This window comes from Octodon degus, unplaced genomic scaffold, assembly GCF_000260255.1.
Source record: "Octodon degus isolate 3935 unplaced genomic scaffold, OctDeg1.0 scaffold00091, whole genome shotgun sequence".
NCBI classification, from domain to species: Eukaryota; Metazoa; Chordata; class Mammalia; order Rodentia; family Octodontidae; genus Octodon; species Octodon degus.
In genome coordinates this window covers 10,453,968-10,459,673 of record NW_004524667.1, presented here as the reverse complement: position 1 = coordinate 10,459,673, position 5,706 = coordinate 10,453,968, and the positions used below count along the sequence as shown (strand labels likewise).

The 5,706-nt window shown below is 41.6% G+C and overlaps 1 protein-coding gene across 7 annotated transcripts in view; it reads left to right on the top strand.

Moving 5' to 3' along the window:
* Stau2 (staufen double-stranded RNA binding protein 2) overlaps positions 1-5,706 on the top strand; it is a 353,933-nt gene that overhangs the window by 11,913 nt on the left and 336,314 nt on the right. The gene's annotated exons all lie outside the window — the stretch shown is intronic.

The window sequence follows — 5,706 nt, the reverse complement described above, 5'->3', positions numbered from 1 at the left end:
TCTTTCTTTCTTTCTTTCTTTCTTTCTGTACTAGCAGTTGAATTCAGGACCTTGTGCTTACCAGGCAGGCGCTATGCCACTGAACTGTCTTCCTGGCCCATATACTCTTACATACACTGGTGGAAATGATCATTGTTATGGTACCAACTTCATTGAAAATTTTTGGGTATGGATTAGTACTAATAAGGATTAAATTGCTACATTATAGGTAATATTGAGTCAGGGATTGCTCACATTGCTAGGCAACATTCTACATGGCCACAAACAGTTTCCTGGGCCTTGGCTAGAAATTGTACAGGATGTTTGGTGATACACATATTTGACTTTTATTTTTTTATTTTTTTTTTGGTTTTGTTGAGACAGAATCTCCCTATGTAGTACAGGCTGGCCTGGAATTCGCTTATGTAGCCTAGGCTGACCTTGAACTCACAGTGATTCTCTGCCTCAGCCTGCCAAGTTCTGGTATTGCCACCACACCCAGCATTTGGCTCTAAAAATAAATAAATAAATAAATAAATATATATATATATATATTCCTAGAATTAAGTAAGGGCCCTTTTTTCTTGTCAATTAAATTTTATTCCTCAAAATGTTCAAGTCTTAGGAGAAAAGTTAACATAGCTATATGAAAACTATGGAAAAAGACTTTCTCTATATCGAAAACTAAAATTTAATTATTAAACTGACTAGTGATTTTTATCTTTTATTACTTTCATGGTATTTGCTTTCTCATGAGAATGAAGATTCACAGATGATAGTGAAAAGGGATGAAAGGGGATTTAAAGTAATCTTAAACTTGAGACAGTTGAGATTTTTGCTTTATGATTTTCAACACTGTTTATAGGATTAGTTCTAGATTTTTATTTGGGAGGTCTGGTTTTCTTAGAATTCCTGAATAACTATAGAATTTTCTTGTCCTAACAGATTTTTATGCATTCCTAAAATCTAACTTAAAAAGTAGGCCATTGCATGATGCTGGATTATACTAAGATACTGGATTGTACTAATTTACTTGATATTTTATTTGATATTAACTTTATCTGACATTGTTATTGTGGGATTTAGGAGTGTTTCTGTTTCGTTATGATAAAGACACTTTATTACTTTAAATTGTGACCCTCAGTTTTCTTTTGTTCTGTTAAAGAATGTGTCTTATTATCCATTAAAATTTCAGGCCAGGGACATAGCTCAGCAGCGTGGCACCTGCTTGGCAGATGTGCGGTCCTGAGTTTGATTCCTAGTACCAAAACCAAAACCAAAAATCCTATTTACCATAGAAAAATTGGGAGGTCTAGATAAGAAAAAAAAAATTCACAAGAAGTTCCACTATTCTTTGACAGTAATAATGACTGCAAAATTTTTGAGATATATAGTTTTAGTTTTTTTCCCACCTGTGCAAGTATGTTTTGTGTGAATGTCATTTTTTTTTTTGTTGTTGTTGGCTCAGCCTGCCCTGAGGGCGGGGCTGGCATGGCATGTGGTGCCAGGGATCAAGCCTCAGTCCCCTGTGCCTGCCTAAGCTTGCCTAAGCAGGCGCTTTAGGCCACTGAGCTATCTTACTGGCTCCTGTGAATGTTGTTCTTAAAAACTGTGATTAAATACTACTTAATATTCTGTAGTGATTGAATAATGTTTTGTTTGGGAGTAATAAAATTTAATAAGCCCTTATGGTTGAATACATTTTTATATTGCTGTTAGTGCAACAATTTTTAATGTATATCTGTTTTTCTAATTATTATAACTAATTACTCTGTATGAAATACTGGTCAAAGGGCTATGTGGAATTCAGAGATACTTGGTACATAAGTACCAAAACTACGAAGTTATATCTGCTAGTAGTATGTGAGGAGGCCTGTTTTCTTCTTTTTTTTTTTTTTAAACATTTATTTATTTATTGTGTGTGTGTGTGTGTGTGTGTGTGTGTGTATGGCCAGCTCAGCCCACCAGGGGGCGGGGCTGACTGGCATGTGGTACTGGGGGATCGAACCGCAATCTCTGTGTTTTGCCAAGCTTGTTCCAAGTAAGTGCTTCAGACCACTGAGCCATCTCGCCAGCCCCGTTTCCTTCTTGTTCTTCCAAATTTTCAACATTTGCCAAGCCATCCAACAAAAAGTATTTTAGATCGCACTTTTATGATTTGCTATGTTTGTGTGTGTTTTCCCTTTTGTGAATTTCTTATATTGTGTCCAAGGTTGTGTTTTCTTTTATTTGAAAATGACATTATTTTTATTATATATACACTTGTAGAGAATTTTTTGAACTACTATTTATATGCATTACTTTAAAAAATTCATTATTCAGCACATTACTAGCGGGAATCTAGTAATCTGGTTTCTAGAGTACCAGGGTTTGGTGCATTTTGGGCCTTTTATCCTGATGAGTCAGTGTAAGTAAGTCCCTAGCAAAAGGGAACTCATCTTAATATTGCTGCAAATACAAGTCAAGGTACCTGTGCTGTAAAGTAATATTTTCAAGAGAGTGGCTGAAATGGGGCCAGTGTTTTGGGCCTGGCTAGTGAGGCAGACTTGGCAGGTCAGTGTGTCCTGAGGACTTGGAGAAGTCTGCACTAGGCAGTTGTGGCCCTGGGAGAGCCCGGCAGGAGAGGGCCAAGGCTCTAGCTGATGGAGATTGGTACTGTGCCCTGGTGTTATGGCTGAGATGACAAATGATCCTCAGCGCTCTCATGAGCTCAGACGTGGGGCTTCGGGAGTGTGAGTGCATCGCGCACAGGGGCCCTGGAGCTGACTTGCTGTTAGGAGGGGCCGTGCTGAGAGGGGCCCCCTGGGGCCTGCCCTGGAAGGGGGTGTGATCTCCCAGCTCCGCCCTTCCCTCTGCTTCCCTGTCACTGTGATGTGAGCAGTGTTCCTCTGCCCGTGTCCTTCTGCTGTGCTAACCATGGTCTAAAAATGTGAGCCAGAATAAACCTGCCTCTTGCTAAGTTGTGGGTGTTGGATGTTGTGTCCTCGGTATGTGGAAAGTGACCAAGGCAATAGTGTAAAGCCAAGATACAGTTACTAAAACATAAAAGACTTAAGAGTTTAGGGAATAATGATGTGTCTGACAGGTTTGTTCTGAGCAATAATCAAATGGCAAAGGCATTTCGCTCTGGTTCTGATATTTATCTCTGGTCCTGGTATTCCTGATTAATTATACCATTAATGTTGTTTTTCTCTTGCTGCCTGGCTCTGCAGACTGGGGGGAAAGAAGGGCAGTGGGCCAGACACTGAAGTTCTTCATCAAGCATTTAGAGGAACGAGCCACTTGGCGTTAAGCACTCTCCTTTTGCTTGCCATAGGCAGTAGGAACTCTTGCCCTTATTTTTTTCTAGGTCTTGATTATGGAGTAGAGCCTACAATCTGCCCTTCCTCCCCTGTGGCCAGAAAATAGTGTATGGTTAGGGGGTAAGAAAGATAGTAAACATGTAGAGGTTAAAATGTATAAAAAAAGGACTGTCTTGGTTACTTTTCTCTTATTGCTAGGACAAATACCTGACACCCAAAATGAAGGAAAGGTTTACTTAGCTCACAGTGGAGGTTTCAGTCCATACTTGGCTGGCTCAAAGGCAGGGTGGCACATGCCAGAAGGTAGTAGTTCAAGGTAGTACAAGATAGCAAGAACAGAAGGGGAGAACAAACCTCTTCTCTTTTATGGTGGTGCAACTGTAATCAAAATAAATTACACCTAGACACAGTAATCGAGGTAAGCAGGCTGCCAGGCCTGGGTACCACTCGGCAGTGGGGCATAGCACTTTCATCATCTCTGAGCCCTCCTCTTCAAGAGGAGGAGGATGCTTACAAAGTAAGGCCCCCTCCTGAGTCACTGCCTCTTCTAAACTTCTCAAGTTGACACAATGTATCAACTATAACAAGCACTTTTACTTGTTTACATGGCATTATTCAAGAGAACATGGCACAAGTGGTGAATCATTTTTGAAGATAGGTTATTCAGAAAATACCTTGTGGCCTCTGCCTCTGATTTTCTTGCTCCGGTTTTTTTCCCCCTCCCCTTTCCTCCCCTTTGGCCTTGGTGTGATGGTTATGAGAGTGGTTAGCTGCCACCATGTGAACAGCCTGGGGAAGAGGCCCACAGCCTGAGGAATTGAGCCCTTCTGCCAGTGGGCAGCAAGGAGTGGAGGCCAGTGGCAGGTACAGAGCCCTCTCGGGAGCACACATTCTCTACCTAGTCAGGCCTCCAGGCCTACACTACAGCCCCACTGATTTCTGGACTGCAGCCTCATCACAGATCCTGAGCAGAACAACGCAGTTTAGTTGCTCCCTGATTGCCAAGCCTCAGAAACAGAAGGGAAGTAATTGCTAGTTTTTAAAGGATGTGAAGTTTGAGTAATATTTGTTATTTGGTAAAAATTTACCCTTACTCCTTAAACAAGGATAGAACATATAAGATATGGGAACATGTTTTTTAGGCATCAGATGACAGGCAACAGTGATTTTTTTCTTTCTTTCTTTCTTTTTTTTTTTTTTTTTGTGGAACTGGGGATTGAACTCAGCCCCTTCCGCTTGCCAAGGAAGCACTTATTTCACTGAGCTATCTCCCTGGCCCCTGCAACTGTGATTTTTAGGGAATGGAAAACTGTTCTCAAAAGTAGCACACCATCTGTACCATTTTACAGAAAAACCTGGTGAACTATGGCCCTGCAAAGTGCCCCAGCAGGCTGTCTGTTGCCACTGAAAGCTCCAAGAGTCACCTTCATTGGCCCAAACCAAAATAGAACCCTGTGGTCTTGTTGAAACCCAAAAACAAAAGTTTCAGAAGGCTTGGAGTGGTGAGCTTTGCAGGACATAGCACAGTGAGAGAAGAGCTGGGGGGGGGGGGGGGGTAGCACACAAGAAAAAAAGCAAGAGTTTGGGCAGAGCACAGTGGGCAGGGTTCAATCCCCAAGCATGTAGTGCCAGCCCCGCCCCCAGGGTTTACGGAGATGGTGTTTGAGACTGGGTGTAGGGGCACACACCTGTAATCCAGCACTTGGGAGGCTGAAAACAGGAGAATCACTACAAATCTGATCTACGTAGTGAGACCCTGTGGACCCTGTACTAAATACATTACAAAAAAAAAAAAAAAAGAGTGTGTATTCAAATGTCCTTGCTGCCTGAATTCTACAGAGGATTCTCTTTGAGTCTGAGTTCAGATTTGTAGAGCTTCACAGGACCTTCCTGAATGCAGAGGTGGAACCACCTACTAGAAAGCAGGAGGAAAAACCTAAGTTTAGAAATAACTTGTGTTCTCATATCTCATAGTGAAAGGCATTGTAAAAACACCAGGCCTTGGAAAAGTCACCAGAGGGCCGGGCATGGTGGTGCACCCCTGAAATCCCAGCACTCGGAAGGCTGAGGCAGGAGGATTGCTGCAAGTTTCAGGCTAGCCTGGGCTACATAGTGCGTTCAAGGCCAGCCAGAACTACATAGTGAGACTGTCTCAAAAACCAAAAACCAAAAGACTCAACAGGGGACTCCAAGTGATTACAAGTAAGTTAATAGTGTACCAAAATATTATGTACATAATGGAGGAATATAACACAGTTAGAGCCCAAAAATGTAGGATTTAGTCATCCAGGAAAAAATTGGGCTGTGTATAGTGGTGGTACATGCATGTCATCCTAGCTATCCAGGATACTGAGACAGGAGGATTTTTTTGAGGCCAGTCTGGGCAACATAATAAGACCTTATTTTATTTTATTTATATTTAATT